We start from the raw sequence: 24,962 nt of genomic DNA, 5'->3' as shown, positions 1-24,962 counted from the left end.
TGCATCTACCACCATGTTGCCCACTCACATAACCTGTCTATTTCTCTTTGCAGCCTCTTTGTGTCTCCCTCACAGCTTACATTCCCACCTAGCTTTGTATCATCAGCAAGCTTACATTACTCCGATCTCTTCATCAAGTCATTTATATAGATAGTAAAAAGCTGAGGCCCCAGCACTGATCCTTGCAGCACTCCATTCGTCGCCTGCCAATTTGAAAATGGCCTGTTGATCCCTACTCTTTGCTGCCTGTCTGCTAACTAATCCCCGATTAATGCTAATATATTACCCCCAACTCCATGAGCCCTTATCTTGCCTATTAACCTTCTGTGTGGCACTTTATTGACTGCCTTTTGGAAATCCAAGTATACTACATTTACAGGTTCCCCTTTATCTACCCTACTAGTTACATCCTCCAAAAACTCCAACAAATTTGTCAAACACGATTTCCCTTTCGTAAAACCATGATGACTTTGTATGATCATACTATGATGTTATGTTCCTGTTTTATGCCCCTTCTCAACTCCTAGCACACCCTCACCCTGCTATCTGGCATGAGGACAAAGCTGCTGATGGTGTGACCATGGAATTCTTGCTTCCCATACTACCCCACCCCCTCCCTTCACACAACCTTCCCCTTCTGACTTCTTGCTTTCAAACACCCAAGAACTGCCTAACTATCCAGCCACAGCAGCCCAAGAAGGAAGAGAGACAGCAAAAGCACAGTAGTGATGAAGAGGCTCTGTCACTTGATCTGACACTCATATCCACCAGCTCAGATACCGGCTCTGCACGTACTTTGGAGGCAAGTATAGAATTGGGATCAGCACATGGCGAGTCGCCAGGCATGGTTGGACTGCAGCCAGGCTACGGGGAAAAGAATGATTAGTTTCCCAGCTCACGAGAGGGCAAGGTCAGAGGGGTTCTACTGCTGAGAACCTCAATGGGATGACATACAGGACAGTGCTGATTGGACATGCACACAGAGATGTTGGGCGCATTGGCTGACCCACCGGACAGACTCCTATCACTGTCACGGAGCATGGATGTGTCTGGCTCCAAGTTGGCAGAGGACATCGCGTGGTGTCTGCTCTCTCTGCAGCCTCTGCTCCATCTCCCTGTTGGTTTGAAAGGCCTTGCCACTTCTGCCCCAAAGCTGTTGCAGCCTTTGTGTGCCTCTGCCCTCCCTGTGAGGATGCAGCTACACTGTTTGGCAAAAAAAGGGACTCACCGAAACACCTCCAAAAACTTTCCAAAATACTTCCAGACAGTTTGCAACAGCAGAAGTTCCTAAAAATGCCTTACCTGCAATTTGGTTGCCTGGCCCTTTAAGGAATGCTCATGCAAGGCCCATCTTGCAGCTCCACACTTGACACTAAAGGCTGAGTGACTGACACATTTGTTGCCTGGATCTGTGTGGTCCAAATTTAGTAACCTGGTGCTGCATCAGTTGGTTGGGCTGTGTGGCATCAGGATATCATGCATTTCCAGCCTTTCAGTGCCAGTGATGATGCCCCTACATGTGCCCTTTTCCTGAGAGAACACCGCACAGGAAACAGCCAGCGGCATCTCGCATCTCAGCAAACCAGTGTTAGGCCTCCGGAGTTACACAGGAACAATTTTATAACCCTGTAGAAAACACATGTCACAAACACAGCAAGAATCCAGCTCGAGTTCATTCCAAGAACAGCCTGGGATTTCTTCTGTCGCACTTGCTTTCCTTTCCCGATTTTCAGAAATTCACAGCTGGAAGAAGGTAAATAAGTACAAATTGCCTTTAGATAGTAATGGGTAAAAAAAACAATCTGTGATGTATAGCTCTGACCACACAGGGCAAAGTCAACGTGATTGACGAATATAATACATTGTTTAGTTTCAATGTAACCTCCAGCATTTCAAGATGTCAGGACTGTCACAAACTATCCTGCTTGTCATGTCTCTCAAAAATGTATTAGCAAATCACTGGATACATCAGTTCATCAAAAACTGAATGTTTCTCACTTAATTTTGAATAGCTATTCAGTTCATTTTCTTCACTTTTTGGCTTTCTACCTGTGTTTCTCTATGAACTACTGAAAAATAATTGCTCGCCATGTTGCAGGATGAGGTGGGGACGTCAGACAATGTCTTGTTCTGGTTAGTCGGTTGCTTTTCTAAAATGCCTTAAGAACATGTTATTGCACCAAAGGTACAGGGAGGACAGGAATGGCTGAAACTTCTGATACTTATTACACTATAACATAATTAGCAGTCCTTCAGGCCTGCAAGAACTAATTGGTGTAATTTTCAAATCAGAATGTTATTGATCCAGCTAGTGATGTGACTGCTTTACAACATTTTGGAGAGCAGGGAGGCGAAGCATCAATATTAAATTGTGTGCTTTCCATCATAATGAAGCAATACATTCTTTGAAGGAGCTGAGAACAATTTTTAGAAAATATCTGTGGTGTAATGTCGCACATTTTATAATTGTTGTGCCACGGGAAGCAGTGCTAGTTCCCAGTGCCTTCCAAGAAATGCAGTTCACAACACTGTGCAACACTCACTCCTGCTCCAAATACCAGCACAGGCATATCTACTTTTGGGGGATTTAGATAAACAGGTATAAACTGCTTCAAAATAGGTGACACACTATAAGCTGGAGACCTCAGGCTCACTCGAAATTGTGGCATTTTAATAACTGCAGCAAGCTACCAGCTACTGAGAGAGCACCTAGAGGTAGTGCAAGATTAACAGCTGAAACATATAAATTGCTAATCCAATTGTCAGCAATTCAAAATCAATAGCATCCCTTCAAGTGCTGATTTCCTGAGTGTGCAGCACTTGTTTTAAAACTGTATTGTACAGTGCACTCCTGGCAAGAATCACAAGAAATTGGCAGAAAATTACAATTCAATTCAATACTTTATCTGTCCACGTTACGCACCCCACCCTGCTTGAATGTTTGTGTGGGTAGTGCATTATGGGCAATGACTCAATAACTAAGTACTCCATCCAATTTCCTGACCTCCCATTGGCAGCAATTCAATATATCCTCAAACTCCCAGGGTTGTGGTATAAGCACTGCAAATGATATTTTCTCATTTTTAACATTTATTTGTTTGCTCTCCAATTTAATATTCATTCCCCTGTTTCAAACACGGCACATGTTAGGACAGCCTGCTGTTACTAACATTCACTCTTTAAATGAAGATATAAATAGAAGAATCTTCTCATGGTCCAAAAGATAAGAATAAGGTTCATGATTACACTGATGAAAATTGGTACAGTGGTATAGGTTGTTGGTGACCCATCATATCTATCATAGGAGATGTGCTTCTACTTTTTGGAGTTCCCTGCTAATTGCTCTCTTGTTTTTCTGTTCTGTCAGGATGTACCTACTTCCCATTTGCAATTTCCCTAGCTAAAATACCTGAAACTGGGAACTGCACAGAATCACAAGCAAGAACCCATTTGCTACCACTTCAAACTACAGTAAGCTGGGTCTCCAACACACAGCACCACTGTATTGTCAAGATACCATGGCCCTTAAATTCCTGGCATAATTCAACTGGGAAACTGGTGTAACCAACACCCCCGCCTTCCCTCCCAGGGAAATGGCATTGACCCACTTAAACCAGGTCTTGGCCATTTACGGGAGTTTTGCATTCACTTCTGAGGCATGGAAGTTCCGTCTGTCCTTACAAGGCAAATGTCAAGCTGGGGATGAAGCCAGGGATCCTGCTGCAGGTAAAGAATCTGGTGTTGCAGTGGCAGCTAGCACACCACTGAAATGAGGTGTACCAGACTCCAAATTGGTGCACATGGGACCCACCGCTGGAGTCCAGGCCTGGGCCTCTGAAAGTAAACAATTGTTTTTCTAAAAGAATTTCCTGGATCAGCCCCAACAAAGTGAAACAATATCAGTGTTGGGAGGGGACTGGGCAACATTCAACCTGCTGTAAAGATGGGTTCAAAGGCCAAGTTTCCAATCATGTGGAGTGGACAAGTGCACTTTTGCCCCTTTCCATATGCTAATGGATGTTTTTCCACCGACGCTGCTGGAGTGCACTACCAGGTGCAATCCTAGTGTAACCATTGGAATTGCACCTTGAACAAATTCAAGGCCCATCTGCCCACTGTGTTGCCAAGGTGATAATGCTTGTTATATGAATAATTTTCACATATCTGACCTAATATAACGCAGAATGTCATTAAAGACAACAGAAGCAAGGGAAGAGGGCTCACAAAATGGGAGCACAAAAACTGTATTGAGGTACCAACGGGTAACAGATTTTCCTTACTTAACGTGCAATAAGATAATTCTGCATTCAAGGTCCTATATATATTAGGCACAGAGAGTTAAATGACAATGGTATCTGGGTAAACATTCCACAGGAAGCTGAGGCAGAGTTTGAACGCTCACCAACAGTACTCCCTGTGGAGTTTTTTGATCAATACTGAATATTGAGCCACATCTGTATTATCTCGTGTTACTGGCACAAACAAGCATGCCTGGAACGAATGTCAGTAACTTTTATTGTGTTGCTCCAGTCATAATTTTGTAGCAGAGCAGTATTCAACCTTCTGGAATGGTGGGATAGAGCAGTGTGTCAGAACGACAGACTGGTTTGAGAGACATTAAATTGCTCTTTGGTGAGGCAGAATAATGATTAAACATTTCCAGTGCCCTGTCTATTTTATACTTCTTGGAATCGATGGATCGCACCATTTCCACCTACTTCATTTCTTTCTCCCTTTCTTCTATTTTATCTCCGCTTCTCACTTTTCTGTCCCTTTCTCTCCTCTACTTTCCCTCTCCTTGTTTACTTCTCTCCCTCATTCCATGTTTGTTTCTCCTCCTCCCTATTCCTTTACTTACTTTCACTTTTCCTTTTACTCTTTTCTGTTTTTATCTCTCTCTGCTGCTTCCACACATGTCCCCCCCACCCTGTCCTTGGCCTACCCCTACAACTGAGCTTGGGATGAGGCACCAGCTCTGGGATTCAGGTGGGCTGCAAGGCGTAGCACCAATGATGGCCACTATGGCCAGGGTTGAAGGGAATGGCGTTCAAGATGCTGAGGGGGAATCAGACCATTTCATAGTAGCTCCTGTTACTGCAGTCTGTCACAGGTTAAAGATGCTAGCACACTGAGGTTCAGGAGCCTGTGGGAACTTTTCAAGAGTTGAGTTGGATTGCTACAAGGTAGGCTGGCTATGCTCCAGCTGTAATTCTCCCTTCCAATGTAGCAGAAAGCCACATGGAGTCTGGTGAGAAGCATGAATGAAAAGTGATCACCTCTGGAAAGATAAGCTGGCAGCAGAAGTCAATCTAGCAATAGTAAATACAACAGAGAGAACTCCTATGTGTTTTAGATGGAGGGTTATTTTGGAGCAGTTTTTTTTTTATAGAATCAAGAGTTGCTCCTCAGGCAGTTAGAAACGAGAACTGATCACCCTGCTGTAGGGAATAGACAGTTCAATTTTGCTTTGATAGTGTGGTGGAAGGGCTTCAGTTGCATGAAGGCTGAGGCCTACTACCTAATGCGCTCTGTGCACCCCAATGTATGATGGCAGAAAGTAATGCACTAGGAGACTGCACACCTACAGCGTGCAATGCTCATCAAGCCCCCAGAATTCAATTAAATTAAGAGTCCTCGGTACAATATGGCTGAAATGCCTGAGCAGTCACTAAGCACCGTTGTCAATGGGCACTGAGTTGTCCTTGGTACCCATCTCCTTGCCATATGGTCAGCCTTACATGGCACCCACCATTGCCCTGACCTTAAAAAGCCCATTCTTCAATAGGGACTTTGAGTTCAGCACATTAGAAAAATGACAGTAGTGTACTGACCAACAGTAGTCCTTGCATTGCTGTTGAGCCACACGTTCCTCCCCCAACCCTTGTGGTCCTCTCAGCAGGTGATGAACAATGGGCCAGGAATGCTACCTAAATATTATCGTGCAATGTCAGCTCACTTCAGCTCAGGTGATGCCAGTGCACAATACGTTGCAACAGGGCTCCTTCATTGGCTTGTATACCTCCCTGCAGATGGCACAGGAAATATGCAATAAGGCTCCTGATTATCTAGTTTTAATCCGTGATGAGCCAAACACTGCCTGGATATTGCATAACTGAGTGGATGATTGCCCAACACTGATACTGTTGACAGAGATAAACTGAGATTTTTGATTACCACTGTCATGCCAATTTTCCAGCCAGTTTTAACAACTGGATATCCCAGCACATGTGAACTAGGATTACTAGACCAGAGATGAATGTTTGCAATCAAAGAGTTTGCAACCTTAATAGAGATAGCTGGGCTATGTCATAGTCCACCTTCTTTAACAGGGCTATTGACTTGGTTTCAGCACTGAAAGGTGCATGCCATTTTCCTGTGCACTGTTTATTCTATCTAACTGTAATGGGTCAACCACACAGTTTATCTTTCAGATTTAATAATTTTGTTTAGGGTGGTGTTGCCAGGAAAGAGACAGCATTACTTTTGTTGCCAGACACCAATGAGTGTCTTTTTTTTGCTTTATTAGAGTTGTAGGGCCATTTACGGCACAGGAGGCCATCTGGCCCATTCAGCCCGTGCCAGCTCTCCACAGAGCTGTCCAGTCAGTTCCATCCTCGATCCCGGTGGCTCGGCAAGTCTACTTCTCTCAGGTGGCCATCCAAATTTCTCGAAATTGTTGATTATCTCCATTTCCACTACCCTAGTGGGTAGCGAGTTCCAGGTCATTACCACCCACTGTGTAAAAAAAAGTGCTTCCTCATATTTCCCCTGCATCTCTTGCCTAAAACCTTCAATCTATGTCCCCTAGTCCATGTACCACTAGCTAATGTGAACAGTTTTACCTTGTCTAACTTATCCCAGCCTGTCATAATCTTGCACACATCTATTAAATCTCTCTTCAATCTCCGTGGTTCTAAGAACAAACCCAGCTATTCCAACCTAAGCTTGTAACTAAAATTCTCCATCCCTGGAACCATTCTGGTAAATCTCCTCTGCACCCTCTCAAGGACCCTTCCATCCTTCCTGAGTGCAGTGACCAGAAATGGAAGCAATACTGCAGTTGGGGCCTAACCAGAGCTTTGTAAAGGTTCAGCATAACTTCCCTGCTTTTGTATTCAATGCCTCTATTTATGAAGCCTAAGATTTCACATGCTTTGCTAACCACTCTCTCAATATGTCCTGCCACCTGAAAAGATTGATGCACATGCACCCCCAGGTCCCTCCATTCCTGCATACTCTTTCGAGTATGCCATTAAATATATATTGCCTCTTCCTATTCCTTGTGCCAAAATGCATCACCTCACTCTTGTCAGTATTAAATTCCACCTGCCACTTATCGATCATAGCGACAGCAACAGAAAAACTACTGACCCCAAGACAAGGCATGAGGTGGAACCTCAAAACGAAGAAGAAATCAGTAATTCAGGATGCGGGAAGGACGAGAAGATTACATTGTTATATAATAGGAATGGTGAGCACAATGTGAATATAGAAGTAAGAATCTAATCACTCGCAACTTCAACTTTCAAAAGAGGATTCCAGGTGTTAGAAATTCAAATCAGCAGAAAATATCAAGGAACAAATTCAAAATTATTGGATTGCAGGCAAGCAGGAATATTAAATATCAATGAACAAGTTCAAAGTTAGTAAGAAGGAAAGTCGGGTGAACATTTTCACCTACAAGGTTAATAGAGCTGCAGAATAAGTTACCAGGGAAGGAAATCATATGGATACTTTAAATAGGTTTGAGACAACTGAGCATTTGTTTCTAAAATTCTCAGTGAGATATGCTGTAACAAGAACTAAAACAGCATAGAGCTGTTATACCATTCCTCTGGGCAAACCAATGGCAAGTACCTTTAATTTAGCCTACTACCGGAGTGCTGGAAACCACGAGTAAGTAGAAAAGGCTCAGAGGAACAACAGACTTCCCCAGTGAGGGACACTCACCAATTACAACACACAAAGCAGGCCATCTGTCGAGATCCTTTAAGAACAGTGAGATTACTTGGATTGGATCCACCAATATACCATACTTAATAAGGTTCTCTTTACTCTTCAATCTTACAAAAACGTGCAAAAATCTACCTCTACCATCTTACCTCATAACAGTCATGAGTTATTATTCTTTCACTCTGCCTTCCTTCTTTTGGTTTCTACACGTCATATACCTTCACTGAGAGGGTGGGTAATACAGCCTGTTTGAGGGGCCCACCCTGCACTCTGTAACAGGCCGCGATGAGCATATGAAATCCTCCTTAGATACAGGGGTGGTGCCTGAAGACTGGAGAATTGTAAATGTTACACCCTTGTTCAAAAAACTGTGTTTGGATAAGCCCAACAACTCCAAGCCAGTCGGTTTAACCTCAGTGGTGGGGACAGTCACTTGGACAATAAAAGATTAATAAAGGAAAGCCAGCATGGATTTGTTTAAGGTAAATCATGTTTAACTAACTTGATTGAGTTTTTGATGAGGTAACAGAGAGGTTTGATGAGGATAATGCTGTTGATGTGGTGTACATGGACTTCCAAAAGCCTTTGATGAAGTGCTACATAATAGGCTCATTAGCAAAGTTGAAGCCCATGAAATAAAAGGGACATTGGGTGCATGGCTAGGAAATTAGCTAAAGGACAGAAAATAGAGAATGGTGGTGAACAGTTGTTTTTCAGACTGGAGGACGGTATACAGTGGGGTTCCTTGGGGTTAATAGTTGGAACACTGTTTCACGTGATATATATTAATGACTTTGACTTGAATGTATAGGACACAATTTCAAAATTTGCAGATGACACAAACCTTGGAAATATAGTGGGCAGTTAGGAGGATGGTAATAGACTTCAAGAGGACAGATAGGCTGGTGGAAAGGGCAGACACGTGGCAGAAGGAATTTAATGCAGAGAAGTGTGAAGTGGTACATTTTGGTGGGAAGAATGAGGAGAGGCAATATAAATTAAAGGGCACAATTCTAAACAGGATGTGGAAACAGAGAGACCTGGGGATGTATGTGCACAAATCGTTGAAGGTGGCAGGGCAGGTTGAGAGAGTGGTCGATAAGGCATCTAGGATCCTGGGCTTTATAAATAGAGGCATAGAGTACAAAAGCAAGGAAGTTATGATGAACCTTTATAAAACACTGGTTTGACCACAACTCAAGTATTGTGTCTATTTCTGAGCATGCACTTCAGGAAGTATATGAAGGCTGTAGAGAGGGTGCAGAAGAGATTTCCTAGAGTGGTTCTTGGATGTGGGACTTCTGTTACATGGATAGACTGGAGAAATTGGGGTTATTCTCCTTAGATCAGAGAAGGTTGAGAGGAGATTTTAGAGGTGTTCAAAATCATGACGCACCTAGAATGAGTTGATAGCGAGAAACTATTCCCATTGGCGGAAGGGTCCAGACCAGAGGACCCTGAATTAATGTGATTGGGAAAAGAATCAAAGCCAACATGAGGAAAAGTTTTTCTTTTAAACAGAGCGAGTGGATATGATGTGGAATGCACTGTCTGAAAGGGTGGTGGAGGCAAATTCAAACGGGAAAAAATTTGCATGTCTGTGGGGAAAGGGTGAGGGAGTGAGACTAGCTGCATTGCCCTTGCAGACAGTCAGCATGGACATGATGGGCCGAATGGCCTCCTTCTGTGCTGTAACCATTCTATGATTGTTCCTTTATCACTGTAGGGAAATACCTGGCCTCTACTGTGCACCTCCACACAACAGTATGACTAAAATTAGGGAGTCACTGGTAAACATATACTAACATCCTCAACTTAGGTGTAGGAGAGTGACTCGGGATACATTTGTTGGGAGTTTATTGCCGACTAACCATCAACCATACTATATGCTGTGACTAGTCTGTGATTACTGCACATCATTGAGTAGAATTATTGATATGATACATTATCAGTTTGGTACAGCTCACCAGAAGACATTAAAAGCACTATATTTCACTAAATTGTGAGTGAAAATATTCAAAGTGCATACTGACCTGTCATACATCAACGCTGATTTATTATGACACTCACATTACCCTCTAATTGAAAGACACAACGTTCCTATTTTAAAAAATGCCAGAACATTTTTTCCCAATTTCTCTGGAAGGCACCGACTTTCACAGTTCCATCGGTTCCAACAGTACTCCAGTAGCTTGTCCAAGTGGTCATATTTCACGTGTGAACCTGGGCAGTATCAATCCTGGCAGTTCAACTTAAGCATCATGCTGTGACCCCCACCCCCAACTGCCAGCCACCATGGCTGAAATCAGATCAAAGGCAGGCTTTCCTGCATAACAGAAGAGCTTGTGTTGAGCTTCATTAGAACACTGCAGTAGGCCAAGGACAAAAAGGTCAAAGTGGGAGCAAGGGGGAGAATTGAAATCACAGGCGGCTGGCAGCTCACGGTCATGCTTGCGGATGGAATGGAGGCGTTCCGTAAAGCAGTCACCCAGTCTACTCTTGGTCTCCCAGCGTAGAGGAGACCACATCGTGAGCAGCGAATATAGTATACTAAATTGAAAGAAGTACAGGTAAATTGTGTTTTCACTTGGAAGGAGTATTTGTTGCCTCAAAGGCTGGTGTTGCATCGCATGTGCTTGCATGGAAAGTGCCGTAGGAAAGAGAGGAGGTGTTGGGGGTGACTGAGAAGTGGACCAGATTGTTACGGTGGGAATGGTCTCTTTGGAATCCTGAAAGGGTAGGGGAAGAGGTGTTTGAAGTGGCATCAATCTGGAGTTGGCGGAAATGACAGAGGACGATCCGTTGAATATGGAGGCTGGTAGGGTGGAAGGTGAGGACAAGAGGAACCCTACTGGTTCAGGGAGGGAGGGGAAGGGGTTACAGCAGAATTGAGTCTGTGAAATAGAACAGACACGACCAAGGGCCCAGTCAACCACGGAGGGGGGAAATAATCAGTTGAGGACAAATTAAGACATATCGGAAGCACTAGTATGGAAGGTTGCGTTGTCTGAATGGATGCGACAGAGACGGAGAAACGGGGCAAATGGAATAGAAACCCTGCAGGAAGCAAGGTGTGAGGAAATGCAGTCAAGGTGGCTGTGAGAGTCAATGGGTTTATAGTGAATATTGGTTGATAGCCTTTCCCCGCAAATGGAAACAGGATATTCAAGGAAGGGAAGGGAAAAGACTCACTTCCTCCAAATAAAAGGTGTTGCCATGGGTACCCACATGGATCTTAGCTATTCCTGCCTTTTTGTGGGATATGTGGAACATTCCTTGTTGCAGTCCTACACAGGTACCCTCCCTTACCTCTTTTTCCAATACGTTGATGACTGGATTGGTGCTGTTTCCTGTTCTCACCCTGAATTGGAAAATTTCATTAACTTTACTTCCAAATTCCACCCTTCTCTCATCTTCACATGGTTGATCGTTGATTCTTCCCTTCCCTTACTTCAGTCCACGAGCATGACCCTCAGCAACCAGTCACTTGTCATTTTAACTGTCTACCTTGCTCCCACTCTGACCTTGACCTAGTGCAGTATTCCAATGAAGCTCAATGCAAACTGGGGGAACAGCACCTCATCCTTTAACTGGGCACTTGTCAGCCTTCTGGACTCAACATTTAGTTCAACAATTTTACATCATAACCTCTACCCGCATTTTATTTCTTTTTTTTGCTGGTTTGTTTTTTTCTCATTTCTTTTTTAATTCCTTTGCTTTGCATTGAGATAGCTGCTATCCTGCCATTCACACCTCCTCTAGACATATCTTGTTTCTTTACTTGTCTCTTTGGCTTTGCGCTATGAAATATTTTGTCATTTAATCTCTCCTGTCCTTCAGCGTATCACAAACATTCCCTTTTGTTCTTCTTCCCACTCTCCTTGCTCAAAACCTATTACGTTTCTAACTTTTCTCAGTTCTGATGAAAGGTCACTGACCTGAAATGTTAACTCTGTTTCTCTTTCCACAGATGCTGCCAAACCTGAGTATCTCCTGCTTTTATGGTTCTATATAATATCTCATGGACTGTTGTTTCAGAGCATTATGGCATAAAGATTATGATTGGCACTATTATGGAACAAGCATTTAATACGTTCATGCTAAATTCCTTTACACCATTTTAACATCTGTGTTAAGGTTAATGCCTACATTAAAGTAGGACAGAAAGGAATTTGATAGGAACTCATTTAATATTTGCACAAAAACAGTGCTGATCACAATTTCTATCTTTGTGTAAGCTAATACCAACATTGCACCCTACCTAAACTAATTCATGCTGATTGAGTTTTCTCATACAGTTTTGCTTATGCTTACTCCAGTGTATGTTTAATTCCTATATTGCTCCCATATGCTATGCATATAAATAAACTCATTTGATTTAGCACAAGTCACCAGTCAAGGTTTCTTGAACTTGTATAATACACTAACTGTTATTTTCAGAAATTTAACTGTGGATTTTCAGTACATAAGCTTACAGTAGTAACAACTGCAGTCACCAATACTCCAGGCCATTATGACATCACATATTAACTACAAGGAACTAGCAGGCTGCAAATGACACTTTCCACAGAAGTGCATCAAAATTATTTCAACAACTTCCACAACTTAAATCTGGATATTGTAACTTGTACATTTATAACAAATATATGGAAGTGATTCAGAGGTGTAAGTCTCATTTTGGGTCTCAAATATAAGCTACTGGAGGTTTATTCCAGTGCTTCGTTGTGTCACCTGACCCTTGCAATGAGATTACAAACATCAAAACTTTTAAGAACAGGAAAAGACCATTATGGTCTAAAGCATAATCCTTTTTGCTTGATCTTAAACACACTTCCCTGCCTTCTCACCATATTCCACTATCTCTTCTCTCTCAACAGATATGTTCAATTACCTCTTGAACACATGCATGTGATCATCTTCTATGGTAACATATTTCTGAAGTCTTTACATAAATAAAACTGCATGACTTCCCTTGAATGCCTAACTTTCTTACTTTTAACTTGTGTGTCCTTCCATCACAGTAAACACTTTTCTTGGATAAACATTTTAAGGCCTCTTAAAAATCTTGAAAACTTCCATTCGGTCACCTCAAAGTGTGCTTTTTTCCACAGATTAAACTCAACTACCGTAATTATTTCCTATAACTGGATCCTGAAACCTGGAATCACTTGGCTGTTTCCCTTTGTTTCCTCAAAGACAATAATCTTTGTTATCATTAGGTAGGGAGAACGACACACAGTTACTTAAGATGGGGTTTGACCAACTCCTTATACAGCATGACCTGGTAATCACTTCCAGGCATGTACTACTCTCTGTATAACACAAACTAGATATGGAATTATCTGTTTTCAACTATAGGATACTTAATTGTAAAACGTACATCTTTAATAGCTTTCAGTGCATGTAGAGTCCAATCCTTTCAGCATTCAATGCATCTCACAAGCCCATAAAGGACCAAAAAAAGCAACTCAAGAACTAGAGCAGAAAAATGAATTATTTACCAGAATTTCAGTTAAAAGCTTTTTCAACCAGTACTGCCAAGGAGAAAGGAAGTTATTTTGAGCAACCAGCATGAGGACTGCAACAGTGCACTTATAAAAAGTGGCAGAATATTAAGTGAAAGAAATCCACAGATTACTTTTCTTGCAGTTTCTAACTAATGACTATAAATAAAAAGGATAACACCAACATACATGAAACATTCAACTAATCTTATAAATAACAACAGATGGAAGGAAATTAATTTCAGACCTACAGCCTAACCTCAGGGATTTAGGTGACATCCGTAAACGTTACTTCCAGACCAGAAAAATCTTAAATCTGTCAAGTATATTGCACTTCAACTGGGTAGTTACTTCTCACTATCCATTAATCTTGTGTATATGATTTCTCTTTACTATCTTTGAGTCTCTGGGGAGTCTCTTGCTAATATTATAATCTCTGTGGAGTTTCCCGAATATCCATAGTCTCTGTGGAGTCTCTCGCTAATATCCATGGGGCAGAATCTTATCGGCCATGCAGAGGCAGCTTTGGTGGCAGCCAGTGGGGGAATTTTTGAGAATGACATGGCGGGTCAGTCACCCAATGTGCTCCTGCCTCTGGCCAATTTTGTCAGAGGTGGGTGAGCAATGGACGCGGCTACCTGCCCGCTAGCACAGGTAGCCAATGAGTGGCAATTACCTGGCCAATTGGGGAAAGACTGGGGACAGCACCGGGATTTTACTGATGGTGGACAGGCCCCATGCTATTGGCGAAGCCTGGCAGGTCCCTGGAGGTGCCTCCTGGTGGCAGGCTGGGAGGGCAGCAAAGCCTGGGCAGTTTCTGCCACAGGGGCACAGCTGCAGACACAGGCCATCCTGTGGAAGGGGTCCCCTCCAAAATGTTGGCCTGGCAGCTGTGGCCACAAATCATTTTAAATGATTTGCAATTCCCCACAGAGTGCCTCCATCTTGGGGCGCCCTCACATTTTCCTGCCTGCCGTAGCAGTGCCCACCTCTCTTGGTGGGGCTGTCGACAGTTCAAGGCAGCGGGCCCTCCAGTTGGTCCAACTGGGTCATGCTATTGGTGAATGTCCACTATCCTTAATCAGATGGCGCTCTTGAGCCACCTCCGGAAAAATGGCACAGGCAGGCAACCAGGCATCACCAGTGGGGTCAGGACCGGCTTTTAGTCCTGACTTCAGAAAATCTTTAAAGGTAAGATTCTGCCCATGATCTCTCACTGCTATCCATTTGTCTCTGTTGAGTGTCTCCCTGCAGGCCACAAATAAAACTCTAACTGAAATTCGTTAATGTCATAGACATAACCTGCTCAAACCTTTTCTGTGCTGCTTCCATTGGTGGCAGATATAAATGTAGCTGAAACAGTTCCATGAATTCAATCTTATAACATTTTTTAGGAGGCTTCAGGTGAATTAACACTTCCTAGAGTTTGGTCCTTTTATCCCTACAGTCTATGCTAGATTTAAAAGCAGGTCTGAGAGATGAAAGGTGACACTCAGCCTCCTTTAACCCATACTTTCAACATACATCTATCTCTCGATCCCTATTGTGCAAGACTCTGTGCCCATTTTCACTTGAACGATCCAAAATTGAATGGAAAATTGTGTATGATAACTTGATGTTTCCAATATGAGCTCCGATTGAGCACAGCTCTGTGCTGGGAGTGTTAATTCATAAAATCGACTCCTATATTTGTGTTCCCAATAGCAACAAACCTACAGGGAAAATATACTTCTTGGAAGATACAAGCATTAATGGATGAAAATGAATGTGAACGATTTATAATTTTTATGATAGAATGATAGAAAATTTATAACAGAAAGTCTTTAGAATTCTTAACTCCACATGTTGAGGACAAGCACAAACTGCTTCATGCTCATCAGCAATCAGATAAAGAATGAAGTGCTTTCAGAAGCAGCAGCAAGTCAATGTAACTTATTGGCAGTCTTGTCAGACAGTTTGTTTTGGTGTTCTCATGAAATATTAAAGAAGACATTATCTATTTAAATAATAAAGGAGAAGGATGAGGGGATGCAAAGTTGTAACAAATTCTGCCTGCGGTATTAGGTTAGGAAGATGGTTATTAAACATCAATAACCATTGCTGTCGGCTGTACACAGCAGCCAACCCTCATGGGTATTGCAGGATCTCAGTACATTACCCGGTTTACTGGGACATAAGAAATATGAAATAAAAAAAAGGCCATTTGGTCTACACAGTCTAAGCGCTCCACAGATAATGCAAATCATGCACTCTACTCAAAATACTGAGTAGCTGAATAGCCATGAAAGCTGCAATCTGGCATAAGTGCCAGGAAACTCCATCAAGGACCCGAGTGAGCTTTTCGGGTTGGGGTTGGTGGGAATGGGGGGGCTTCTCCTTTGCACGCCAATGGCAGACACCCACACCACTAGGGGAGTATATAAGGTGTCCAACTTCACCAAAGGAAGCTGAAAACTGTGGTTCTCGTAATCCCAACACCCCGCCCACCTCCGCCACTCCAAGAGAGAAAAGAGATGTGCTTCCTTGAGTCCTTTGGTAAGGAGACTGTATTATGTAAGATAATTTGCCTTCTCTTTGGGTGTCCAAGTTTTGCGGCCAGGTGGACTCCACTTGCTCCATTCATTAGGTTGGTATGCCTGGCATCATCTAGTGTACTGTGTGCCAATATCCATCCACTACTGAGACTAGAGGAAGCAAGAAATCACGGCATTAGGAGTCTTCAAAATGACATCATTTGGGATGGGCGAAAATGGAACTCCTTACACAGGCTAAAAGCGCATCCCCTCCTAAGTTATCATCACTGCACCACACTCCCGTTAAACCTATGGTGGAAGTGCTCCAGAAGGACTTTGGATTTCCTAATTTCCTGCTCCCAACCCCCAATATTCTCAGAGGTGAAGGGACTGCTCTGTGACTTTTTTCCTCCTGCATCCAAGATAATCGAGTGAAATTCCAGGTTGTTAATTCTATTGCCGAACTATACTATTCAAACCTCTCCAATTCTGTTTCACTGATAACGCAACTGTGCTTCTACCAGCATCAAAACCATTCACTCCTGAAAAGTATTCAATCATCTGCATCTATCCTGTGGCTAAATAATTACCCAGCTCGCCTTTCAAGAAATTTCTCAACATAGCATAATCCAACTTTGCTTGAAATTTGCGTCTCGTAGCTCTACGTGTGATGCACCCTTGAAAAGCAGAACAGGCTCCAACATAAGTCAAAGGCAATTTCACTTGTGCATTGTGGTCAGTAAGTATTTCAGGGTCTGAAAACCTTCTGAGACAATTTGAATGATCGTCAGATCATGAGATCAGACCTGCCTTCCTTCCTGCTCCAAACCATAACAGCTAACGGAAAGCCCAATGGAATTCTGATATTTATGGCTGCCGTCCACAACAGTGCTGTGGTTACAGATTTGCAAAAAGAGTCCTATGTTGCCTAAAATTCAAGCAGCCAAAGAAAGTCATGCAAAACTAATAATGCAGAAACAGCAGCTTGAAAAGTTGAGCAACAAACCAAATTGCCACAAATTTGTCAGTCTCAGCTATATAAATCGAAGGTCTTGAGCAATCAACACAGAAATTCAAACACCCATTTTTATATGGGGATATGGTGCTATATCAGCGAAAGGGTTAGAATACCAATGAAATTTGTGATGGTATCAATTTTAATTCATTTCTAAAAAATTTAGGGCATAAATGATGTCTGTGAATGTTTTCAATGCAGCCTCCAAAGAGTTTTGAAGTTTTGTCAGGAAGTGTTAGCGCATTGTTTATTTGCATCATCTGTGAAAGTGGTTTGTCCCACCATAATAATAAAAGCAAAATACTCCAGGTGCTGGAAATCTGAAATAAAAACAGCAAGTGCTGGAAACACTCAGCAGGTCTGGCAGCATCTGTGGAGAGAGAAACAGAGTTAACGTTTCAGGTTTGTGACATTTCATCAGAAGGCTGAGAGGTGATTGGATAGAGGTATTCAAAATCATGAGGGGTCTGGACAGAGTAGATAGAGATAAACTGTTCCCACTCATGAAAGGATCGAGAATAAGAGGGCAAAGATTTAAAGCATTGGCTAAGAGACGCAAAAATGACATGAGGTAAAACTTTTTCACGCAGCGAGTGGTTAAGGTCCGGAATCCATTGCCTGAGAGTGTGATGGAGGCAGGTTCAATTGAAGCATTCAAAAGGGAATTAGACTGTTATATGAAAAGGAAGAACGTGCAGGGTTACGGGCAGAAGGCAGGGGAATGGAACTGAGTGAATTGCTCTTTCAGAGAGCCGGTATGGACAAGATGGGCCGAATGGCCTCCTTCTGCACTGTAACAATTCTGTGAACTGGAAAAGGTTAGAAATGTAATAGGCTTTGAGCAAGTGAAAAGCGGCCGGGGGAAAAGAAGAACAAAAGGGAAGGTGTGTGAAAGAGCAGAGGGCAGGAGAGATTAAATGACCTGATCCCGTCTTCACTTCCAGGCTTTTGTTGAGGGTATCAAAGGATACAGAGTCAAAGCAGCTAAATGGAGTTGATGTACAGTTGAACCGAGATCTAATTGACTGGCGAAGGTGGTTTGAAGGGTTGAAAGGCTGAGTCCTGTTGTCAAGGTTTTGCAAGGAACATTTATGAACTAAAGTGAGCTGCAGCAATTATGAAAGAATAAGGATGAACTGATGAACTGGACTCCGGGAGGTGAGTGCGGTTTTGCTGCAGACAGGAGGGAGTGATGGGTCGGGTGACCTCTCCTGTGCTCCGGGTATGCGTGGTGACTGTTGGAGACAAAACCCTATCATCACATCTGGACTAGTCCTGGGGAAGGCACATTATGGATGGTTGTTGGTTGGCACAGATTCGGTGGGCCGAAGGGCCTGCTTCAGTGCTGTATCTCTCTATGACTCTATGTCATGGTACAAAGGCAAAGGCAGTGCTAATAGTTGTATTAAAAGACAAAGCATTAGTCCAGAGAGAGTGTTAATGCCAGAATAATAAACAGCTCTGTCCAAAAGTTTAGGACAACCACATGGTTTAAAAAAAGTAAAATAAAGAAAGGCAGTCATGCTCTGAAATTGTTGAACTCAATATTGCATCCAGAAGGCTGTAGAGTACTTAATTGGAAGAAGAGGTGCTGTTCCTCGAACTTGCATTGAGATTCAGTTGAACATTGCAGCAGGCCCAGGAGAGAAATGTGGGCAGGAGAGCAGGGCAGTGAAATTAAATGGCAAGCAACCAGAAGCTCGGGTCATGCTTGCAGATTGAGCGGAGGTGTTCTGCAAAGCAGTCATCCAATCTGCGTTTGGTCTCCCCAGTGTACAGGTGATTGCATTGTGAGCAGCGAATACAGTATAGTAAATTGAAAGAAGTACAAGTAAATTGTTGCTTCACCAGGAAGGAGTGTTTGAGGCCCATGGCTGGTGAGGAGAGAGGAGGTAAGAGGGGAGGTACTACCCCTCCTGGGATTGCATGGGAAGGTGCTGTGGGAAAGGGGACAAGGTGTTGGGGGTGATGTAGGAGTGGACCAGGGTGTAGCAGAGGGAACGATCCCTTCGGAATGCTGATGGGGGAGGGGAGGGGAAGATGTATTTGGTGGTGGCATCACGCTGGAGGTGGCAGAAATGGCAGAGGATGATACTTTGGACGTGGAGGCTGATGGGGTGACAATGAGGACAAGGAGAATCATGTCCGGGAGGGAGGGGAAGGGGTAAGGGCAGACATGTGGGAAATGGATTGGACATGGTTGAGGGTGGGGGGAATCCTCGGTTGAGGGAAAAAAGACATATCAGAAGTGCTGTTGTTGAAGGTAGAATCATCAGGACAGAAGCATCGGAGATGGAAGAACAAGGAGAATGGAATGGAGTCCTTACAGGGGGCAGGGTGTGAGAAAGTGAAGTCGAGGTAGCTATGGGAGTCAGTGGGCTTATAATGAATATTAGTGGACAGCCTATCCCCAGGGATGGAGTCAGAGAAGTCGAGAAAGAGAAATGAAGTGACAAAGTGGGACCATGTGAAGGTGAGAGAAGGGTGGAACTTGGAAGCAAAGCTGAAGATGTTTTCCAGTTTGGGACAGGAGCAGGAAACGGCACCGATACAGTCAGCAATGTACTGGAAAAAGAGTTGGGAGGACGCCTGAGTAGGACCAGAATAAGGAATGTTCAACATACTCTACAAAAAGACAGGCATAACTAGGGCCCATCTGGGTACCCATAGCAACACCTTTTATATGAAGTTAGTGAATGGAGCTGAAGGAGAAGTTGCTCAATATGAGAACAAGTTCAGCCAGGCAGAGTAGGGTGGTGATGGATGGGGATTGGTTGGGCCTCTGTTCAAGGAAGGTGCGGAGAGCCCTCAGACTGTCCTGGTGGGGGATGGAGGTATAGACAGATTGGATGTCCATAGTGAAGAGGAGGCAGTTAGGCCAGTGAGGGGAATGGAGAAATCAAGATGGCCGATGTCACGCTGACAGTTCTCAATGAAAAGATCAAGAGCAGGTAAGAGGCCAGAGGGAGGGGTCCAGGAAGAGGGAGAATACTGGAGGCAGACAAATGGGTCCACTGGTTGGGGAGAGGACTCCTAGTCAAAGATGTGAGCCCAGAGGCGAAAGTGACGAAAGAAGAGCTCAAAGTCATGCTGAGCATGAAATTTATTGAGGTGGGGATGTAATGGGATAAAACTGGGTCCTTTGCTAAGTACAGATCATTCAGCATCAGAGGGGAAGGTGAGAAGGTATTGTGAATACACAGCAAGGGGTGAGATTAGGAGAAGGAATGGGGTCAGAGGGAAGTGAAGGGAAAGAAAGATCTGGAGGGGTGTTGTTCCCCATAAGCTGCAGGAGCTTGCATCCCTTAATACCTGAAAGGAAGAGAAAAAGTTTTTTTGTTAATGCGTTGGATAAGACGAAGGATGAAAAGAAACTGCAGAACAGGACAGTTTTGAGATAGGGTGTCCACCATACATGCTTTTCCTTGTTGATTCCACTCTTATTTTATTGTCACTAAGATAACATTAACTGCTGGTGTATCGGTGAAAAGATAACAAAAAATTAACAAAAAACCTTAGAAGGATAAAGAAATAATAAGTCTTCGGCCTCAACCATATCTTCCACATAGTAACAAACTTTCCCCAAAAACAGTTTGTTGTGTAGTTCAATTTGCCAATTCTCTGAATGTTATTAATGTACAAATAAAATGAAGTAACCAGGACAGACTCTTTAGTGGTATTTGTAAAATGGCAATACAGCTTCAAATGAATTGGGTTTTAAGTTTAAAAAATAGTCAATGAAGTGACTGATCATCATGACAAAGACTCCTAATTGGACAGCTGGAGCAGAAAAAGTCTTCAAATAGAAAAGTTTCATACACAAGATTATATTCAACCTCAGCAGTTTTCTCACTCGATTCTGCTCTCTTGGGTTTTAAATAGGTCCAAAGTTAAAGAACCAAATGTTTCCGTTGCTAGGTATCTAATGGCATTTGCCGTTAGTTAGACTTGCCCTTTCACATTTAGGTTTTCAATTTTTTGCATGGTATGGTACTCAAAATGTAAACTGATAACATCACAGTGAGGGACCAGACTGAATCTCCTTAACCAATCAGGTTGAAGGATTGTGAAATTAACTGCGCAAGGACGGAGATGGAAATGTAATTTAGAGTGGGTGAATTCAATGCCAAATCATGTGCAGAAAGACAAGGAAAGAAAGATTAGACTAAGAGAGATTTAAAAAAACAGAAAGGAAAAGTTAAAAAAAAGTTTTTAATTTTAAATTAAATTTTAAAAACATCTACAACAATTAAAACCTGAAAGAATGAGAAGCCACACTTGTAATAATTCATTTTCAAAGCCAGAAATGTTGATTGGCAGTAAGATTTAACCATATGTAGCAAGGTTAGCACATATCTACACGCAAAACAGCAACTTCACATCATTCAATGCATTTCAAAGGTGAAGCAGACAGAAAGATGCCATTTTTGAAGTTGACAACGGAACGGGGCAACTCGGACAGCAACTTTTGAATTTTTACATTAACTGCACAACCTGCCACTTGCCTGAATTTGCTGGACCATTTGCGCATAAATAATAGTGAGCACATTAGCCTCACCATTATTTTGGCAAGAAAATCTGGAACAATTTTATTGGTTCAAATTAAGGCACTTACATAAGATGGAGCATTAAATTAACATAGCCATTGTCAGCTTGCATAACATTACAACCCATCTAGTTTATAATTTTAATTGTACATGAAATATGCATCAACACATTGCTGAGTGACAGAGATCTATCCTACTTTTGCCCTTTGGACTGTACATGTTAAGTATTTGTGAGTTGAGCAGCACTGTACAATCAAGTAAATAATCTGCAGGAAAAAAGCTGCCACTTTTTAACATTATCTTCATGACATCTTGTGCACAGTACCACTAATCTTACGTTAGCTAACACAGGATTTAAGTGGAAGGGCAAGAGGCAAGTGAACTGACAGTGGCCATTCAAATTTCCCATCACAAATTCACATGCAGTGCCCTCCTGGCACCCTGAGGCTTGATAGCAAAAAAACATTTCCATTCTGCTATCCAGTGATGGTTCAAAACAACCACAATACTAAATGATTGTTTGTGCATCAGGATACATTTTACAAATGCTTCCCCCGGCACAAAGCCTCACCTGTTCGAAGAGCACATTGTGAAATCATTGCCACATGCTTCTTCTCAAATTTCCAGAGAAACGCTCGAGCAAGTGAGGCTTTTGTGCCAATAGCACATATTCATAAAATTTATCAGATAACTTCAGTTACACAATGTAGTAGTTATAAATGTTCCTACCCCTTAGACACAATGTTATCAGTGACTTTTAAAAGAAAATGTAAAGCAAACAATTGCATTAAACCAGGTTCTGTAAAAGAAAAGCTGTATAGCCTCTAATTACAGCTGTCCTTGCAGCAATTCTGAATATAAACACAGGAGAGAACAGAGAAAAAGAATTGAGACATTTCAGAACTACTTATGTATATTCACGAGACTGAAATACATTTCTATTAGCATTCCATATTGGAGAGAGGGTGGATTCTTCATTGACTGTCTTGTGTTTCACAAGCCAAGCTAAACTGTGGCAATCTGAACATTTGACCACATTGCCCCTTCACAACAATCCGTCACCTACAATACAGACACATATTGTTACGAAAGTACTTCGATATTTTTTGTTAAGTATATGTTTTTGAGGATTTATATTTAAATTGTGGAGCTAGATTCATTGGAAGACTGAAGATTTCATAGAAGCTGGACTTTGCTTTGTTATTGACAGTTCATTAAAAGGCCACTGAGATGTTTAAAAACAGCCTTGCTGGAAGTAATGTGCTTTAAGCAATAAACAACCGAAACCTTGGTGATCTCGCCTCTGAGTCATAAGATGCTAGGATCAAGCCCCACTCTAGGCCTTCAGCATAAAAAGCATGGCTGATACTACGGGGTGTGCTGCACTGTTGGAAGTGCCGTCTTTCAAATTAGATGCTCAACGGAGGCCCCATCTTCCTGGTCAGGTGGATGCAGAAGGTCCCATGGCAGTATTTTAAAGTTTTATTCAAAGCTGCAATCTCCTCTCCCACCAACACCCCCCACCCCCAAAAATAATCAGTTTATTAATTGCCCTCTCCCCACCAAAAATAATTATTCCAATCCTGAACTTCACCCCCCCAACTTTAGTAACTTTGACCTTCAACCCCTTCCCACCATCCCCTCAACCAACAGCAAGAGTTTTCCCCGCTCCCCCCGCCCCATAAACTTCACTCCTCCCCCCTCCCTATCAGTGTGCCGCCTCGAATCTCCAAACGGAGATCTGAAGGCGTGCAAGTTCCGGTAACTGGCTGGAATATCAGTGTGGGACAGCCATTGTGACGAGGTAAGTAATTATGCATTCATTAAAGTTTATTTAAATATTTAAATTAAGTTGCCATCACCTGGGGGGGTCGCCACGAGGCCTCGCCACTGCTAGTAATATGGGGCGGGGCCTTCCAGGCCCATGGTGGGCCTCTCCCGGAGGTATTTTCTGGGCCCCACTGCCATGACCCCCCACGTCGGGGGGGGGGGGGGGGGGGGGGGTGGCTGGTAAAATCCGGCCCAGTGGAGGTGTTGAGAGTTGTGGTGGTGAGGAAGAGCTGGGTATCATCAGCGTACATGTGGAAACTGACTTGGTTTTGGATGCTGTTGTTGAGGGGCAGCATGTCAATGAGAAATAGGAGGGGACTAAGGATAGATCCTTGGGAGACACCAGAGGTGACGGTGTGGGAACAGCAAAAAAAAGCCATTGCAGGTGACTCTCTGGCTATGATTGGCAAGGTAAGTATGGAACAGACAAGTGCAATCCCACCCAGCTGAACGATGGTGGAGATGCATTGGAGGAGGATGGTGTGATCAACTGTGTCAAAGGCTGTAGACAGGTTGAGAAGGACGAGGAGGGATAGTTTGCCTTTGTAACAGGCATTGAATGTAATTTGTGACTTTGCTCGGAGCTGTTTTGATACTTTGGCCGGGAGAAAAAAGCGTGTTTGGAGGGATTCAAACATGGAGTATAGGGAAAAATGGGCATAGATTTTGGAGGCAACAGCATGTTCAAGGACTTTGGAGAGAAAAGGAAGGTTGGAGATAGGGCAGTAGTTCGCAAGAACGGAAAGGTCAAAGTTTGTTTTTGAGGAGGGGGATGATGATGGCATAAGATGAGATCAAAGAGGGCGTGAGAGGAGAGAGGAGAGAAAGATGCAAGGTCAAGTCTAGGGGAAGGATGGGAAGCGACTGAGGCAGATGATCCGATTATCTCAATCTTAGTTGCAAAGAAGTCAATGAACTCTTGGCACTTATTTGGAGCTGAGTGGAGAGAAGATAGGGAAGAGGGGAGGGACTGGGTAGCAGATTCACCTATCTCCCAACTGGAAGAAAGAATGGGCATTACAGGGACGAAACCAAGTTGATCCTGGTCGAACCCAAATTCTTGCTCCCCTCAGTGATCCACCCAAATTGCACTGTCAGCAATCCAATAATTTTGGCCCCTTAATGTTTTCCTTTCATTGTTCTTTTCCCCACAAGCCACTACTTCACATTTCAATGCTTTCAACTGCATCTGCCATCTATTTGCCTACACCACTACCCCGTCTATGACCTCCTGCAAACTCCTCTGCTCTTCCTTGTAGTTTCACAGGAAGAGTGCAGGAGTGTGTAAGACATAGACATCTGATATAAAATGCTTTGTCTATGACCAACACTCGATCTAATTTTTTTTGTGGAGTGCGTGGGTGATTTGTTTAAGTGCGCTGCCCCTTTAAATTTTTGTGTGACTGCGTAAGCATGGTATTTTAAAGGAGCCAACATGTTTGCGGCCTGTGTGGGGACTTTTCGGTTTTTGCGTTGCCACGCAGCTTAGAGGAACATTATTTATGACCCAAGAGAGCTCTCATAAACGTGCACATTTAATTTCCTATACCTTTTTCAATAGATCCTATAAACAGTGTATATTCTAAAGTAATTTTTAAAA

General features: G+C 42.9%; 2 protein-coding genes across 3 annotated transcripts in view; one reads left to right on the top strand and one right to left on the bottom strand.

The window, feature by feature from the left end:
• sorcs2 (sortilin-related VPS10 domain containing receptor 2) overlaps window positions 1-24,962 on the bottom strand; it is an 810,245-nt gene that overhangs the window by 458,208 nt on the left and 327,075 nt on the right. The gene's annotated exons all lie outside the window — the stretch shown is intronic.
• The window catches only part of LOC137374286 (uncharacterized), a 177,672-nt gene that overhangs the window by 149,519 nt on the left and 3,191 nt on the right, over window positions 1-24,962 (top strand). The window lies entirely within an intron of this gene.

The sequence above is a fragment of the Heterodontus francisci genome, chromosome 1 (assembly GCF_036365525.1).
Source record: "Heterodontus francisci isolate sHetFra1 chromosome 1, sHetFra1.hap1, whole genome shotgun sequence".
In the NCBI taxonomy this organism is placed as follows: Eukaryota; Metazoa; Chordata; class Chondrichthyes; order Heterodontiformes; family Heterodontidae; genus Heterodontus; species Heterodontus francisci.
Note: the sequence above shows the minus strand (reverse complement) of the source record. Positions and strands in the feature narration are given on the sequence as shown.